General features: G+C 39.3%; 1 pseudogene; it reads right to left on the bottom strand.

The window, feature by feature from the left end:
• Window positions 1-13,108: 13,108 nt before the first annotated feature.
• On the bottom strand, window positions 13,109-15,321 carry LOC148029249 (triacylglycerol lipase SDP1-like; annotated as a pseudogene).
• Window positions 15,322-19,235: the final 3,914 nt, after the last annotated feature.

Raw genomic sequence — 19,235 nt, 5'->3', positions numbered from 1 at the left:
TAGTAAAATAGACCTTAAATCTGGTTATCATCAGGTGAGATTAGATAAGTCTGACATATTCAAGACTGCATTTAGAACACAATTTGGTCATTATGAATTTTTAGTGAATGCCGAAAGGTCCCCAAGAATAAAAGAACTCTACTTTTTGCACAAAACTCAAGGTAAAAAGCATGCACGACAAGAACAAGAGACTAATTGGGTGCAATCTCCCCCCATCCCCTGTGTGAGCGCTCCACAAAGCATGTATTTTTATGTATTAATTATCTTCAAGCTCAAATAATAGCCCAAATTACAAAATAGCACGCTTTTGGATTTTGAGTTTACTTTAGCACAAAATAGAAATAAAGCTAATGGGCGGGTGCCCAAAGAGTCACGCGTACCCAGTACAATGTCCAAATACAAATATCATAATCGTGCACCCATGCGCATACAAAATAATAAATAAATATCCAACGCCTCAATAAATAGGCGCGATAAAATATAGGCACCATGCCTAAGGTATGCGCCCATCAAAATATAAGTGATAACTCCAATACTCGCTATCCTCCAATGCTTTCCTCCGCCACTGCTGCTATCTCTACACATCAACTGAAGCATTCACAATCGTTAGTAAAATAATACAATTAAACCAACAAAAGTGAATACCTAGCAGTATTCAGCTACATAAATAAATCAACTGGTTAGAAATCAATCCTAACCTTAATTTATTATGAGTGCGCACTCTAAACTCATAAACGTTTATTAATTTAATATGTATTTTACGGAATCACCCGCTATGGAATCACCCATGTACACACTAAATTAATGAAACGCCCGAAAAGGATAGGCGTCCCCATCAACTTCTCGCACAAAGAATCCACTTTGTGTATGAGCCCCAGTCATCAAAGTTTACGGAATCCACCATAAAACCTCATGGAATCCACCGTGGCACGGAATCCACCATGAGATATGCCTCCTGGCATCAGGAGGGGGTTTATATAATGGGGGGGCTGGGCTATTATTGGGGGGGAACGTGATATTGCATGGTGGTGATGACCTATGGATTGGCCGTCATGCCGCCCGAGGGCTCACCATCATCATCATTTCCATTGCCGTCATCTTCTGTGCCATCCACGTCGACTTTCTCCTTCCTCCCTCGTCATCATTGTTCACTTCTTCTTCTTTCCCTCCCGCCACATTGTCAACTTCCTCCTCTCTTGACGTCATCTCGCTGCCTCCACGTCATGTCATCGTCATCTTCCTTCCCCCCCGCCACCTGTTCGGTGACGATAGGGGGGAGGGATTAAAAAATTCCTTTTTACTTTAATGAAAAGGGGGTTTTATGGGCCGCGGGCGGGGATATTGCAGGGTCCCTCACCCTCATACACTCACTCTCTCACTCTCTTAGCTCCATCTCTCAAGCAAAAGCACAAGCAAGAATAAGAAGAGGAGAGCTAGTTTTGACCACATACAAGAATGAGCTTCTTCATTCACTTTTTTCTTTTTATACATGCCCTCCTCCTCTTCGGTGCCCATCCCTTTTTTACACAACTAGCCATTTTAGCCTAGGTCCTCTTTTCCTATACCCTTCCTATTTACATTGTTCCTTCATCCATGCCCATCTACATTTACAAATGGCATAGGAGGGAGCTTGGTGCTCTTTTACAAGGATTTAGGATGCACTTTTATATTTAAAATGTGCCCTTCTCCTTTTGCACTTCCCTTAGACTTCTAAGTTTTCTTCTTGTGCTTTTGGCCCTTTTCCTCTTGCTTTTCTGTTGGAGTGTCTTTTTCTACTTTGTATTGTGTCTTTTTTATTTTCTTTTACTTTGTTTTCGCTTTCTTTGCACCCGGGTTAACATGCATAAAAAACATATGTAGTAGCAGGTTATCGCACAGCCTCCTCGGTAGCAAGTAGTAAAGCTTGGGCAAAAGCTTGGGCAAAAGCTTGGGCTTCCTCTATTATCTTTCTTTGGTTGCATTTGTATCCTTGATTCCTTTTCTTTCCACATTTGAAGTGCTTCCTCTATACATTTATCTTTCTTTGATTGCATATGTATCCTTAATTCCTCCTCTTTCCACATTTGAAGTGCCTCCTCTATTTGTCTTCTTGCTTCTTTCTTGTTCCATCTCCTTTGTTCTTTCCCTTCTTGCTTCTCACATTGTTGCTATTGATACTTATATGCTGCAATAAGCCTCTTTCATACATCCTCAAGTTTCTTTTAAAATTCATAAGTGACATAAGTTACATATCCAAGCTCACTCATCTTTGCACTGACATCGAACACTTGTTGTATCTTTTGCATACAAAGTGTATGTTCATCCTTAAACTTGTACAATTTCATTAGGGACTTATAAGCTTCAGAGAGCATTAGAAATATAAGCAAAAGTTGCATTCCAACTGTATCATCTGTGTATCTAAGCTCAAGCATATTTTGAAGATACTCCATAACCTACTCTATATCTTGTCCCAAAAGTATTTGTGCATCTACATCAATACCTGACTCTTCACCCCGATCTTCACCTCAGGTTCACCAAAAAGATATCAAAATATCTATGTATATGTTTGTGTAATGTGTCTACCTACTAACAGCTCCCTAGTAGCATGTTTTAGTGGTCCATTAGGGAACTATCCTAGATGGCTTCGCCCAGCACTGGTGAGAATGCACAGGGTCTATCGTCTAGGTTTCCCAAAGTCCACCGTGTAAACAGAAGGTATCGACCGTCCCCACGAGAATTAACCTGCAAGCTCGGGGTCCTAATTTGACAACTGAGGTCTTGATGCATCAGCTAGCTGCATCGGAGGTGTCCCACACACAAGGGCTTCTTATCCGATTGGAGCGATCGTAGTTACCCTTGGTTCATGGAGTGCAACACTTTCTTATAGCAACTAGTTAGGATTCAAGGACCCTTAACAGAGTTCTGGCACATCCGTTGCACCTTTTCCCTAAGATAATTATTGATCAAGGTTTTAAGACCGACCCTAGGTAAGTTAATGCTCGGCTCTACCTAATTTCTCCTAATTAATGCTTTATTCAATCTCTTGAAAGAAGCTCCCAGCTTATCGGGACCACCCATCCGTAGGACGGATCCATTAGGGATCTCACCCACCTGCTTCCCACAAATGGTTTTCTTTAGTTTTCTAATTACCTATCACATTAAGTTATGACATATAAAAGCAGCTTCGTTAATTAACCCATTATCATAGGTTCCTTTGCGTATTTTACGACACAACACAAAGATAGAGAAAAACAATATTTTGGCAAAACATATTTATTTATTTTTTCACAAAAGTTATTTACAATGCTTTTCCCCTTCTGTCTATGCAGAAGATAAAACCTCCGTTCATCGAAAAATCCATTCTGTCTTTGTAGAAGAAAGTAAACCCTCTAAGATTTCCGTACCTTCACTAGTACCGGGGACTCCAGGATCCCATCCTGATTCACGTGAGGGTCAGGCAGTTCCTAGGAGTGATCGAGAGATTTATGGCCAGAGCCCCCTGGCACTCCCGCCTCCTCCTGCCTAATGGATTCCTCACCGAGCGACCTCTCACCATCAGGGCCGGTCCAAAGCTCCTCGTGGCGGTACAAAACAATCCCCCTTGGAGTAGGGTTCCGCGTCTAGCTGTGGGGAAGGCATAGCATGATCTTTTCTCTTATTATCCTGATTATATATTTACAATCAAATCTAACTACTACAAGCACAATTAATCATTGTTGTGCAACCATCAATACATGCACAAATAAAAAAAGGAAATTACAACAAGTGTTTTTAGCATAGAAAGCAGCCCCACCCAATTCTAGGGTTTCTCTTTTAAGGTCCCACCTTATTCTTAGGGTTTCGCTTCTTACTTGCAACTCTTTTTTTTCGGATTTGCAAGTTATTTCGCGAATATGAAGTCTATTTTATCCTTATGAAAACTTGGTATTTTTGCCCTAAAAGATAATATAGGCATTTATACCTATGGTAGGCAATTCATGCACTGCCCTGTCCTAACCCACACTTGGCAGGATTTCAAATGCTTTTCCAAGTCTGTTTAGACATTAAAATTTGTATCGAAAAATTCTTATCAATGTCCAATAAGTCTTACATACTTTTGATATTTATTTAATTTCCTAATAATACTGATAGTTTCAGGTTTGTTGAGTATTTCATAGTTGTTTTTGCTTCAACATCCTCAATATTTTAGGTAAGGTTTTCTCCTTGATTCATATATGGGTTGACTCATGATATTGACGCTCTCACTAATATAACTATTAATATTAACATTGTGTGTGCTTTCAGCAGGAAAATAATTTTTATTTTATTATGCTAGTATTCTATGGTTTAATCGACGATGTCCGACCATTTGTAGAACTTTCAACATTATCTAGGAAGATCAATTTTCGTTTAGCTATGTCATAAATGCAATGCTTTTTTTTTTTTGAAAACTTTATTCTAAGTAATGTAAAAATCATAAGTGTAATTTTTCTTTCATCTTTCAGACATTGAATTATATTACTATGCACCTAATTTATGCGCATCTAGTATATATTTTCCTATACAATTTTTTGTTGATTTAATGCATTGATGATTTCATGATATTATCTAAATGATTTTCTATAAATTATTATAAGACTCATATGCATCTATTTATCATTAGCAAAATGAAATAGAGATAGTCACTTTGAGGAAAAAATTATAAAATATTCCCTTCCCTAACATCGTCTATCTTTTTTTAGTTATTATAATCACTCCCATCATTAACGAAATAACAATAAATATCACGAAATAAACCATAATTATGATATTTTCTTCATAATATGCATATAATCCTTTTTCAAGTGAAAGAGTCTTTTCATTGAATAGTTTATTATTATATTACTTAGGCCATTTTCCTAAGCGAGAGTTCATATGTATTTTCTTTAAAATGCGTTTATAATCATTTAAAGCCAAATGTAGTGATAATTTTTTTTTTTCCCAAATTGACGAGATGTTAACTCTATCAGGTTTGTACTAACGGGGGTTTTGCCAATTCCTACCGCGTCATTTTCTCCATCGATCGCGTTTCTTGCTTCTTTTGCTTCAAATGGGCTTCTTGAATTTTTGCGACCTCGTGGAGCCATGGATGTCAGGCGAAATTAATGTGGTAGCTCAGGGAGAGTTGCTGGTCGTCTAGAAAAAATTTGCTAGCGTTTTGCTTAGCGATATGGCTGTATGGAAGAAAGGCGTAATAGGGGGTAGAGAAAATGGAAATGAGGTAGAAGAGGGGTATTTTCCTTCTTCAAGGCTCAAGCTAGAATGGAAAAGAGATGTAGAGAAAATTTTCCATCATCAAGAGGTCTTTCTTCTTGCTTTCTTTGTAAAGGAGAGGGGTTGTATTTATAGCCATGAGGGGGAAGCATGCAGTCACTCATTCTTTTGGCTACTTGTCAAGAGCTAAGTAAGCTTGATAAAAAATGCTTTTTGATTGCCTACTTGTTGGATGGTGGCATGGGGATGATTTTAAAATGCTTTCTCTCCCTCCAGGCGTAAAAAAGTCATGATTTTTGGCCTATTTTTTCAAAAACGTATTTTTTTCATCAAAATGCCTTCATTTGGTAGTTTTTGGCCAAGTTACCTCATGAATTATCTAGTTTATAAAGTCATGCCATACTCTTTGATACTTAACTTACTCAATATCATACTCATTCTTGCGTGTTCTTTGTCTACCGATTAAGGCTTTTTGCGATTTGTCTTGCCGTTACAAAATCAATGCGATCTTTGATCCTAAATCAAATATAGTGCAGGAAATATTATGATCAAGCCGTTGTAATATTATTTACGAGGCGTATTTGCTTTTTTGTTGGTTGGGTTTATTGAGGTGTCTTCTCGTGTCAGATTGCAGAATTGATTTAATGCAAGATTTGATATTACATGCGATCACTTATGTGATAACTCAACGAGTTTTTTTAAAAACATTTCAAGCCCGAATTTATTTTATGAAGTGTTATGGTGGGAATATTACATCCTCTCCTCCTTAGAGGAATCGAGGTGTCCTCATCTCGAAAAGAACTAGGGAAACTGTTTTTCTAGAGCTGTCTCTTCTATCCAAGTAGCATCCTCCTCAAGTTAGTCTTTCCATTGGATAAGATACTCTCTAATGGTTCTGTTTCTAAGAGGTTTCTCTTTTACATTTAGGATCTTATCAGGTTGGAGTTCAAGGGCTCCTTGACTAGGCATTACAATTTGCTGGTCATCAAGAATATGATCTTGATTTGCCACATAAGCTTTCAGAAGACTAACATGAAATACATTGTGGAAACTTTCACATGATCAGGAAGTTGTAGTTTGTATGCATTAGCTCCTAGGCATTTGAGAACCTTGTATGGTCCAAATACCTTGGACTCAACTTTTTGAGCTTTCCCAATGACAGAGAACTCTTCTTTGGGCATACACGGATGAAAACCATGTCTCCCTCTTGGAAGATGTGCTCTTGCCATCCTAGATCAGCGTAAGCTTTCTGGTGATCTTTGACAGCTTGGATGTCTTGTCTGATAGTTTTGACTTGATCATCCATGTCTTCTAGCATTTTCTTAGAGGCCTCAACCTTTAGGGTTGGATCAGAGAAATTCAATGGCGTCAAATGATCTTGTCCATACAATGCTTGAAATGGAGTCATTTGAATACTCTGGTGATATGATGCATTGTAGGAAAATTCTACTAAGGGCAAATACTGTATCCACTTTGTCGGTTCTCTGGAACAGTAAGTTCTCAGTATATCTTCAATGACCTGATTAACCCGCTCTATTTGACCATCAGTTTGGGAATGGTAAGCTGTGTTAAAGCAAAGTTGGATTCCAATTGCTTCAAATAGGCTTTTCCAGAAATGTGACGTAAACAAAGAGTCGCGGTCACTAACGATCCGTTTAGGCAATCCATGAAGCCTAAAGATTTCTTTCACAAACAATTGTGCAATATCTAAAGCTTTGTAGTTGGTCTTGACTGGGATAAGATGAGTGACCTTTGTCAGCATATCCAGAATCACCATGATTGAATTATACCCTCCTTGAACAGAAGGTAAGCCAACTACAAAATCCATATTGATGAACTCCCATTTCATCTATGGAATGTCAAGTGGCTGGAGCTTACCTGGCATTTTGACACGCTCAGCTTTCACTCGTTGGCAACTTAGGCATTTGGTAACATATTTGAGTACTTCATGCTTCAATCTTTCCCAGTAGTAACTTTTCCTAACTGCATTAAGAGTTTTTGCATAGCCAGGGTATCCTGAGGAGGGGAGTCATGGGCTTCCCATAATATCTTATTTTTCAGCACTTGACTGAGCGGCATGCAGAGCCTTGTCTTGGAATAGACAAGTCCATCATCCATAGTGAAATTTTGGTATTTGACTCTAGGCTTAGGATCAATGTCCTTAACTAGGATTTCTCTAAGCATTAACTAATACTTAGGATCCTTGTCTGCTTATTCTTTGGCTAGCTCAATGACTGGATTGCTAGGCATCGATATCATGGTAGCTAAAGTCTCTCCTTTAGATGGATCTTCCATGATAAGTGCATTAAAAAAAGCTTTATGGATTAATGTATCATCAATCACATTCTCTTTCCCAGGTCTGAGCTTGATTTCAAAATCAAATTCTTGCAAGGCTTCAATCCATCGGCGCTGCCTCATGTTGACGTCTGGTTGAATAAAGATCCATTTGAGACTTTTGTGGTCAATGACGACCAAAGTAAACTTGCTTCCAAGCAGATAGTGTCGCCACAATTTGAGAGCATGGATCACAGCTAATAGCTCGAGATCATAGGTGGCATAATTCCTTTCATGGATTTTCAGTTTCCTTGAGGAATAAGCTATTGGATGTCTGCATAACCACACAACCTAGTGCAAGAGAACTTGCATCTATTACGACTTCAAACTCTTGACTTAGGTCAGGTAGCTTTAAGATGGGTGATGTTACCAAACTTTTCTTGAGCTGCTCAAAATTGATTTGCTCAATGGGCGTCTACACAATAGCAGTTTACTTTTTTAGCAAATCAGTGAGAAGTGCAACTATTAGGGTGCAATTTTTTATGAAAATTCTATACCATCCAGTCAGTCCTAAGAAGCTTCTCACTTCCTTAACTGCCATTGGAGGTTGCCACTCTTGAACATCTCTAACTTTGGTTGATGGATCTACAGAGATTCCTTTAAATACCATATTGGGGAATATGGGAATTTCCCGTAAGTTTGGGACACGTGGTCAAATCTTTGGATTTGTCATAACTTGAACACTATATCTCCAAATTGAATGCTCTATAGCTCAATAGATTCCATTTTTCAAGTGCTTTCCAATGATAGGTCACATCATATGGTTTCGAGAAACTTATGGGCATGTTATCCGGGTGCCACCTTTTTAGTATTCAAAAAATGGGAATTGGGAGATTCCCAAACTCACTAATATTGTGTTTTTAGCAAATACTATGAATCCGAGATATTCCATTTGTCTTTTGAAAAAGGCACACTTTTTTCTCTTCCCATAGAGCTTGTGCATCCTCATGGTGTCCAGCACAATGCACAATTGTAGGTCATGGTCTTCTCTCTCTTGGAGTATGCTAGGATGTCATCAAAGAAGACTAGGACAAACTCATCAAGATAAGGTCGAAAAATGTCCTGCATTAATCTATTAAATGTAGCAGGGGCATTAGTTAGACCAAAAGACATTACAAGAAATTCTTAATGACCATATCTGGTGTTGAAGGCAGTTTTGGGGATATCTTCTTCCTTGATCCTTATTTGATAGTAACCAGATCGGAGATCAATCTTGGAAAAGATTCTTGCCCCTTGTAGCCTATCAAGTAGCACGTCTATTCTTGGGATTAGATATTTATTCTTGATTGTTACGTGGTTTAGACCTTGGTAAGCAATGCAAAAGCGGAGAGTTCTGTCCTTTTTCTTTTGAAACAGTATTGGGGCTCCCCATGGCGAATTACTAGGTCTGATGTATCCTTGATCCAGTAACTACTTGAGTTGCTCTTTCAGCTCAATTGCTTTAGGGATAGACATTTTATATGGACTCTTAGCAATTGGAGCGGCTCCTGGTTCAAGTCCAATCTCATGATCAACTTCTCTTCGAGGTGGTAATTCAGTCAGCTCTTCTAGGAAGATGTCATCATATTCCTTCAGCCAATATGGTTCTCCCTCGTCTTGTTTATTCTGCTCAACCTTATTTAATTTTATGAGATACACTAGTAATCCTTTTCTTAACCCTTTTGTTATGTGAGATGATTTGGCTAGTTGAACCTTGGGTTTTCCTGCCTCACCTTGGGTCATCATTGTTTTCCCCTTTAGGTTTTGAAAAGTCACCTGCCCTTTTTTGCACTAAATATGTGTGTCATTGGGGATTAACTAGTCCATACCCAATAGACATTCGTAGGCCCCTAAATTCATGATCCTAAATCCCATTTCAGAGAGATTGCTTCCTAGGCTAAATGTCACTTTGCAAGTTTGCTAAGTAGACATGATTTCTTTTCCATTAGCAAGTTCCACAAGTAACCTAGATGTACGTATTGTGTCTATACCTAATTTCTTGGCACACTTTGGTGACATGAAAGAGTGTGTGCTTCCACAGTCAATCAGGATTTTAAAGGACTTACCCTCATATTCTACTGGTTTTTGAATCACTGAAAATTGGCAATTTGGGCCTTTCTTATGGAGGGTGGCATGAACTGATGCCCTCTCTATATCGGCTTCCATAATTGGGTTTCCCTCTTCTTCAAGATCTTTAAGAATTATAGTAGATGCTTTTCCTTTTGCAATTAGAGCTTGGTTCTGACATTTATACTGTCCTTGGTGAGGAATTTGGCCAAGCTTTGGGAATTGTCTTTTAAAGTGACCTGGCTCATTATAGTGGAAACACCTAGGCACTCCTGAATTACTTCTCGTAGGTGTGAAGTTCCCGACTACATTTGTTTTGGCTCTCTTTCCTTGACCTAGTGGACGTTGACCTTGGACTTGCTTAACATAGCCCCGTGAAGTCCCTTTGTTTTGATTCCAGAGCTTATTATGTAGATCAGTTAGGCGCATAGATTCAAGGTGTGTGTTCAGAGGAGCATTCAATCCATGACAAAACTTAGATACCTGCTGAGCAATAGTCATGGAAGGCGCATATTTAAGCAGTGAGATAAACTTTGAGTAATATGCCTCCAGGCTCATTCCCAGCTGTCTTAAGTTAAAGAACTCATTCATTTTTAGCGTGCGATAATTTGGTGGCAAATATCGACCACACACAGCTTCTTTCAACTTTTCCCACAGGTGATAGCTGTCTTAGCAAGTCCTTGGTCTTTACAGCACTATTTCCACCACAGGTGTGCCTCACCGGTCAATTTCAACTTGGTGATCATAGCATGATTAACAAGGCTAGTTTCTATGGCAGTAAAGTAGTCCTCCATGGTCTCAATCCAAATCTCTGCCTTGGCTTCAACGTCTTTGCCCTTGCCATCAAATTATGGTGGCTTAACCTGCTTAAGGAGATAATTCTTCTCCTGAATTTCAGTCGGACTAGGGATAGTTGTATTACCCTGGGTTATCATAAGTTTCACAAATTAATTTAGTACTTTAAACTTTTCAACTTCATTTCCACATTAACATATCTTACTAGTTTTGTAAAACAATGATGGGCCAAAGAGCACAATATTTTTACAAAATCTAGTCTCTGTTATCTTTTATAATCAGTAGCCATATGTTATGATTTTTACAAGTAAGGAATATTTACAAATGGTAGATATTTACAAGTAGATATACATCAGCATCAATAGGATAGGCTAGATGCTATGTACAATTTTCAAAATAGGATATCATTATATCTTTCTTTTTCAGGGATGGATATTAGTTACATTCATGTAGAAGAAAGTAGGCCAATTGTTGTCTATGTCCAGAAACCTATACTATGGAAATGGCAGATCTGAAAAACCATGGATACGGTAATCTCGATACTTGCGACGTCCTTGGATTATAATCCTGTCGGCTGGGATCACTTTTAGTACCTTGTCATAGACATAACGGTCTAGACGTATCTGTCGACCCCACTGGTAATCATAAGTGGATTCCTTCTGGACAGAAAAAAGATAAATGCCTCAACTACTTTTAAATTTTCCATCCATTCAAGGCATTTTAGATTAGTCTGCATGTCGAAGAATCGATCGGCCTTGATGTAACAATAACACTCATCCTAGAATCATCTTCTTTTGCGATTCACGGGGAATGGATCATATAGGCGATCGAGTATCTTCATCATTTCTCTTCTCCACTTGTCATCCATGGAGTTCAACGCAGATGTGTACATTGCTCAAAAAATAAGGAACTGGTTCTAGGCTTCATTATTCTGCCAAAGTTTATCCCTTAACAATCAACACACTGATTATTACTTAGAACAGTTAGTCTTAAAAACCATAGATATTTTAAATTTCAATTATGCTCTAATACCACATGTCGTGTGCCTACCTAACAGTTCCCTAGTAGCAGATTTTAGTGGTCCATCGGGGAACTATCCTAGATGGCTTCGCCTGACACTCGCGAGAATGCACAGGGTCTATCGTCTAGGTTTCCCAGAGTCCACCTTGTAACAAAAGGTACTGGCCGTCCCCACGAGGATCAACCTGCAAGCTCGAGGTCCTAATTTGACAACTGAGGTCTTGATGCATCAGCTAGCTCCATCGGAGGTGTCCCACAAGGGCTTCTTGTCTGATTGGAGCAATCGTAGTTACCCTTGATTCATGGAGTGCAATGCTTTTTTCTAGCAACTAGTTAGGATTCAGGGAACCTTAATGGAGTTCTAGCATAGCTGCTGCACCTTTCTCCTAAGATAATTATTGATCAAGGTTTTAAGACTCGACCCTAGGTAAGTCAATGCTCGGCTCTACCTAATTTCTCCTAATTAACGCTTCATTCAATCTCTTGAAAGAAGCTCCCAGCTTACCTGGACCACCCATCCGTAGGACAGATCCATCAGGGATCTCGCCCACCCGCTTCCCACAAATGGTTTTCTTTAGTTTTCTAATTACCTATCACATTAAGTTATGACATATAAAAGCAACTTCGTTAATTAACATGTTATCATAGGTTCCATTGCATAATTTTAAGACATAACACAAAGACAGAGAAAAACAACCTTTTGGCAAGACATATTTATTTATTATTTCGCAAAAGTTATTTACAATGCTTTTCCCCTTCTGCCTATGTAGAAGATAAAACCTTCGTTCATTAGAAAATCCATTTTTTCTGTGCAGAAGAAAGCAAACCCTCCAAGATTTCCGTACCTTCACTAGTACCGGGGACTCCAGGATCCCATCCTAATTCGCATAGGGTTCAGGCAGTCCCTAGGAGTGATCAAGAGATTTACGGCCAGAGCCCCCTGACACTCTCGCCTCCTCTTGCCTAATGGATTCCTCACCGAGCGACCTCTCACCATCGGGGCCGGTACAAAGCTCCTCGTGACGGTAGAAAACAATCCCCCTTGGAGTAGGTTCCGTGTCTAGTCGTGGGGAGGCATAGTGCTGTTATGTGAGCGGTGATCGAGAACAAGCCTCACTTACAACCCGATAACGAGATATTAAGGAGTGCCGGTTAGGGTAATTGACTTTGTCGAATGCAAAACACAACTTGGAAAATTAAAATATTCGATGAAACACCACGAACCACGCAAGACAACTCACAATGAAAGTATCAAAATTTTGACAACAACCAAGTAAACTATATTCTCATACCTTAATAGCCTTGATCCGAAGCTTGACACCACAAAGTCTATCTTCTTCCTCTTTGACAATAGCACATCCAAAAGTATTCTCTCGCATGCAACCCTCCTCTCACATCTCTCATAAGATGAAAAGAAGATACAAGGGAAGGGCCACTAACTCTCTACTCTCCTCTCCTTTTATAGTTTTTTTACATCCTCCCTTACGTTGGACATGCTTTTGCTTTCCCAAAAAGCCTTAGGCTTTTTATGCCTTTCAAACTTAAGGCAATTTATTATTCTTGACGTTTAAGATATTAAAGCTTAGGAAACTTTAAAGCCTTTAAGGCTTTTTACTTGATGCGTTAAGTTAACGCTATCCTTGTTGAACGGTCTACTCTTGTTTTTGTTCATCTCTTCACCATCTTCTCAGCAGATCTCCTCTGTGTGCCTCTCCAAGCTTGCGGATTCTGTCGACTCACTCCTTCGTCTTCTCGTCCTTCTGCTTTGAGACTTTTGCATGCAAGATATGCTTATCACCGTCGTCTTCACATTCGTCATCTTTTGCAGCCTTCGTCTCTTCCTATGGCTTCGTTGTCGCTCTTCCAACCTCAACCATCTATGTCATCGTGTCAGAGCTTGCTAATCTTCTCTCCTCTTGTCACCTTGCATCTCACCCTTTCTTCTTCTTCTTCTGCTATTCTGTCCTCCCGACCTTCTGCATCTCCTTCCGTTGCGGCCTTCTTTAGTCACTTCGTCTTCCTCCTTCTTCCTCACTTCCGCTGTTTTCTGCCCCATCCTTCTCCTCTCCGTCGCTATTAGGATGCCGCAGCAGACAGTCCTGTGCAGAGACAAGTTGTAGCTAGTTCTCAAGAAGAAAACTCCAGCTGTTCTTACGTCTTCAACATCTCCTCCCGTTACATCTTCGGCTGCCATCTTTTACTGCATGACTTCCAAATCAACTTGACTCGCCACTTTCTGATGCAGACATCCACCTCAGAAGGCTTTGACAAAGAAGCACTTCAGGTCAATAAAGATTGTCAGAGCTTGGCTCCTCCTAATTGGTCGATCTCCACTACAGTTATCGCAGCATCCTTCGATTGTCACCGAAGATCTCTCTCTGTCACCTCCGAGCTCCATGTCATCCGTCGTTGCAGTCTTCCGAAGATGCTTTTTCTTCGTTCATAGCTTCTTTATCACCCACAACTGAGTGTCGTTTCTGATCCCCTCACGTACTGTAGCAGCTTCAGTCCGCCGTCATAGTCCAAGGAAACTGCCAATTCCTCCACCCTTTGCTAGATGTCACAACAACAGTCTCGTCTTCGTCTTCATCTGAGCTCTCCTGCGTCTCATGCATCTCCTCTTCTTTGGCAGATTTGGCTGTTTTAGATGAACCTCGGGCCTTGTTCACAACTCCCTCCTCTTCCTTTGCAAACTTCTCGCACAGCTTTTGCCATTCCTTGAGCAATGCAAGGAAATCCTCTGCAGCTTCATTCCGTACTTGAGTTTATGGATGATTGTGTTTCAAGCTTTGTCTGGTACGCAGTAGAATCTCCATTCTCTTGCTGCATTGAAGAATCGTTGGATATGGTCGAGCTTGAATCATTTCCTGAATCATGGTTCCAATTTTGTCTTTCAATCTCAGCAGAGGAGTTAGGTGAGGATTTGCTTGGCTAACAACAAAGTGATTCTCATCAAACAGCTCTGTAAGCTGAACCATGGGCAAATCACTTTCCAAACTGCCATCTCTCCAATGCCGAACATCGACACGCTGATCTTCTGATCCTACCTGTACTGGTGAGTGGTATGGTACCAGCTGACCATGTCTATCCTTTTCCATCAGCTCTTGGGCCTCATAAAGACCAGGAAAAGCACATGATGCAGTCACAGCACTCCATATAACAACATGAGGTGATGTCAAGTAATTTAAACATCGAGGAGGCTCATGTTTTCTTGGGGAAGACATTGGAATGCCAAGAACCCTACCAGTTGTGTCAAAAGCTTCTTGAAATGTCATATTGTGGGTCAGATCCCTCAACATGTGCTGCATTGAAGAATCGCTAACAGTGCTCCATTAGTAAAAAGTCTACTAACAATGTTGAAGATGCCTCCGAGCTGATCAAACAACTCTAAGGCGGGCAGGTTGTCCCCAAAAAAACTTTGCAGATCTGACCAGGTGCGAGTGGCAATTAATGAGCAAACAATAAAACCAACACTTGCCCCAGCAATAATGCGTGGAAGAAGTCTGTGTTCAATTAATGTTCGAACACCCCCAGCATGGAATGCACCTAAAGCCCCTCCTCCTCATAGTTTCCAAAAGCATGTCTTGTCTCCCTGATAAAAGCCAATTTTTCTTGTATTTACAAATCTTCATAGTCAGAATCACAAATGGCTCTGAGGTGATAGCAAACTTCATCAATGTAATCTTGAATAACTTCAGGAACCTGAAATCTTCCCATGTGCAGCTTTGGGTTGCACATATTTCCAGGGTTGCGAACCAAGTCAGTCCTGAGGGAGAACAACATATCCTGCACAATACCTTCCTTGCATTGTACCCGAAGCTCTTGAAGCTTCATCCTAACCAAAGCCTCATCGTACAAAGCTGCATCCTTCTGAATGCTAGGAGCGAAACCATTCTTGGAATTTTGTATTTTCATGCAATGTGCCCTAGCAGAAATATGATTTGGAAGGGAACTCCGTGCACAACCATACATGATTTGATAAAGCATGCAATTTATCGAATCCATGACATGCTACCATTCAAACAATGCTCACACAAAAAATATGGATGCACTGAAGATATTTGTGCCTAGCCTATCTAGAGGTGATTGTGCGTCATGCAAGATGCAAACAAAATTCCTTAATTAATTAAAAAATCCTTATCCTCACCTCTCAACTCTCATAAAAAAGATATGGTATACTCCGCTCCACCCATCCAAAAAATCTCACAATCACTCTAGAAAATGATGGTCCTCAAGATGTTGACCAAATATGAACAACCCTTCTCACAATTGATGGCGTCCTTCACGACCCTGGAACTCTCCCAACCACCTTACACTCTCAACTAGAGGTTCCTAGCTTTGTGATGAACATCCCAAATATCATGCGTGCAAGAAATGTGCGTGCTCAATGACAGGTACTCTCTCATGTGCACGTGCATCTAAAATTTACTGCATATAGGTGCAGTGGACCTCATGCCGTGCTAGTGCTCAATGATGGTGCAAAACGTGCATAATCCCAACCCATGGCATGGAAATATTTGATAGGAACAGGTGACGACCCCTGAGTGCAGTGCATCAACAAGTGCAACGTGAAGTTCTCGTGAACCATAATCCCTGTGATGTGCAAAAGTCTCGACAAAAATACATACCTAGCTCCTCGATGTTCAGTAGCTATTGACAAACACAAGCTTCATCTAGTAAAAATACCAAGCTCGACCAAGGCTATCAAGTTTCACACTCAACAAATTAAACAAAATGACAGAAACAAATCCTATGCTAATCAAACACAAGAAATCCAAATACAAAATAACAAAACAAACTGTCACACAACAACTAAGCTAGCAAAAATCAATCCTAACTATAGTTAGACTAGGGATTTTCAATTTTCAGAAAAACATTTGACATATTTAGCCCTCCCCCTAGTCTGCAAACATTCATATGCAGCAGTTTCTTTCATAAAATGATGCAACATCTATCATCCATTCAGTTTCCTCATTCTTTTGTTGAAATTGTCGTTCTGACCACTCCTCTATTTGTATTGTCATTAACCTTGATATGTACTTCTTTAATCTATATCCATTTATCCTTTGCTTATGTGCCTTCCCATCCAAATTTTAAAATGCATAAGTTCCATTTTTAAAAACTTCAGAAACCTTGAATGGTCCTTCCCACTTTGTTTGGAATTTCTTTTGGAAAGTATGATCCAATTTACTATTGTATCTCAAAACTAAATCCCCTTTGTTTATATTTTTGTTTTTTATTTTTTATTAATCTCTTGTAAAAAAAATTTCTTGACTTTTCTCATATTGATCACACACTTCCTGTCTGTTTAATTGTGCTTCTTGTAATTGTATCAACCTTTCTGTGAAATAATTTTTTTCCTCTCCTTCAGTCAACTTTTCAATCATCCTTAAAGCCGGTATTTCTACCTCTATAGGTAATAAGGCTTCTTTTCCATAAACTAGTTTAAAGGGAGAATAGCATGTACTTTCTTTTCTTGCTAATCGATAAGCCCACAAAGCACTTGGCAATTGAATATCCCATGTTTGGGGACGATCCTTTGTCACTTTCGATAGCATTCTTATTAACTCCCCGTTGAATCGCTCGTTGAGACCATCACATTGAGGATAGTATGATGAAGCAAATCTTTTTGTTATTTTCATTTTCTCACAAAGATAGTCTATTAATTCTCCCTTGAAACCTGGTCCTCTATCTGACAAAATCTCTAAAGATGTTCCAAATTTACAGCATATATCTTCATAGATAAATTTTCCCACATCTATGGCTCTAATGTTTTTTATAGCCTTAGCTTCTGCCGATCGAGAAAGATAATCAACTGCTGTCAAAATATATATTTTTCCTCGTGAAGTATGTATGTGGTAATGGACCAATTGCATCAATTCCCCATTTTTCAAAAATGTCATATGCAAGAATTGTTTTTCTTGTTTCAGGTTTCAATATTCTCTTACTCATTCTTTGACATTCATGACAGGATTTGCACCAGTGATTAACATCTTTTTGAACACTTGGCCACATATATCCTTCAGTTAAAATCTTTTGTAAAGTTATTTTGTAAGAATAATGTCCCCCACATGCCCCCTCATGATTTGTTTCTAGAATGTGATATATTTTTTCTTTCCAGGGTACTCTTCTTAAAATTAAATCCACTCCTTTAGCATAAAGGACATTGTTCATCATTTTATATCTTCCAGCTCTTCTTAAAAACCCATATTTTTTGTTTTTTTGAATACTAGAAGGTACTTTCCCTGTTAACAAAAATTCTTCTTCCAAGTCACCTCTTCCCCCTCTCAAATTTTCTTGATTTGGTTGTCCCATTAGTCCTCCATTGCCTCTTCCTAAGGATCAACCTCTCAATGCTCCTAGCCTCATGTTTTGCATTTGTCAAGATAATTGATCTTCAACTTCTGGTGCTAGTTGTGTATTTTGTCTTGCTAAAACTTGATAATTCTGTTCGTCCCTTTGCCAAGTTTGGTCTCTATTATCTATAGGTGTTTTAAATGACTCTCTTTTTTTAATTTTCTCAAATTTTCTCTCTTTTTCTATAGCAATCATTATAGCTTCATCAAAAGTACTAGGTTCTTTGATTTCCAATTTTGTCCTCACCTCTCCCTGCAAATTTTCAATGAAACTTTTAATTTTTAACATTTTCAGGGCTCTCTCTCTTGGGCCTAAAGATACATTCCAACGATCCCAAAGTCTACCGTACTCTATGGCAAAAAATTCTATGGTCTGGTCTTCTCTCTTTTGGCAAGTTTCTATTTTTCTCCAAAGGTCATGGGAAGCCTCAGTTTCTTTAAAACGATCAAGGAACGCCTGTTTAGTTGCCTCATATTCCATAGGAAGAGGAGGATTTCTTAGTCTAAGGGTCTTTTCATAATCTTCAAACCAATTATGACCTTCATCTAACAATTGAAATTTCAGAATTTGAAGTTTCAGAGTTGAGTCATTTATTCGCTGGAAAATACATCCAAGCTCTAGTTTTTTGAGGAATCGCTGAGGATCCTCTCCTTTTTTACCATAAAATTCGGGAAAAGAACTAGCCATTAAAAAAAAACGATCACAAACAAGCAATCAATCCACAAATTACAAACAAAGTCAAAAATCTTGGCACTCCTCAGCGGGGGCACCAAAAAAGAGATGTGACGCGAGTGGTGATCGAGAACAAGCCTCACTCACAACCCGATAACAAGATATTAAGGAGTGTCGGTTAGGGTAATTGACTTTGTCGAATGCACAACACAACTTGGAAAATTAAAATATTCGATGAAACACCACGAACCATGCAAGACAACTCACAATGAAAGTATCAAAATTTTGACAACAACCAAGTAAACTATATTCTCATACCTTAATAGCCTTGATTCGAAGCTTTACACCACAAAGTCTATCTTCTTCCTCTTCGACAATAGCATGTCCAAAAGTATTCTCTCGCATGCGACCCTCCTCTCACATCTCTCACAAGAAAACAAGAAGATACAAGGGAAGGGCCCCTAACTCTCTACTCTCCTCTCCTTTTATAGTTTTTTACATCTTCCCTTACGTTGGACATGCTTTTTCTTTCCCAAAAAGCCTTAGGCTTTTTATGCCTTTCAAACTTAAGGAAATTTATTATTCTTGACGTTTAAGATATTAAATCTTAGGAAACTTTAAAGCCTTTAAGGCTTTTTACTTGATGCGTTAAGTAAACGCTATCCTTACTGAACGGTCTGCTTTTGTTTTTGTTCATCTCTTCACCGTCATCTCAGCAGATCTCCTTTGTGTGCCTCTCCAAGCTCGTCGATTCTGTCGACTCACTCCTTCGTCTTCTCGTCCTTCTGCTTTGAGACTTT

This window comes from Lygodium microphyllum, chromosome 11 (assembly GCF_053477565.2).
Source record: "Lygodium microphyllum isolate KBCC chromosome 11, Lygodium_microphyllum_v1.1.10, whole genome shotgun sequence".
In the NCBI taxonomy this organism is placed as follows: Eukaryota; Viridiplantae; Streptophyta; class Polypodiopsida; order Schizaeales; family Lygodiaceae; genus Lygodium; species Lygodium microphyllum.
The sequence above is the reverse complement of the archived record's forward strand: the minus strand, read 5'-3'. Positions and strand labels throughout refer to the sequence as shown.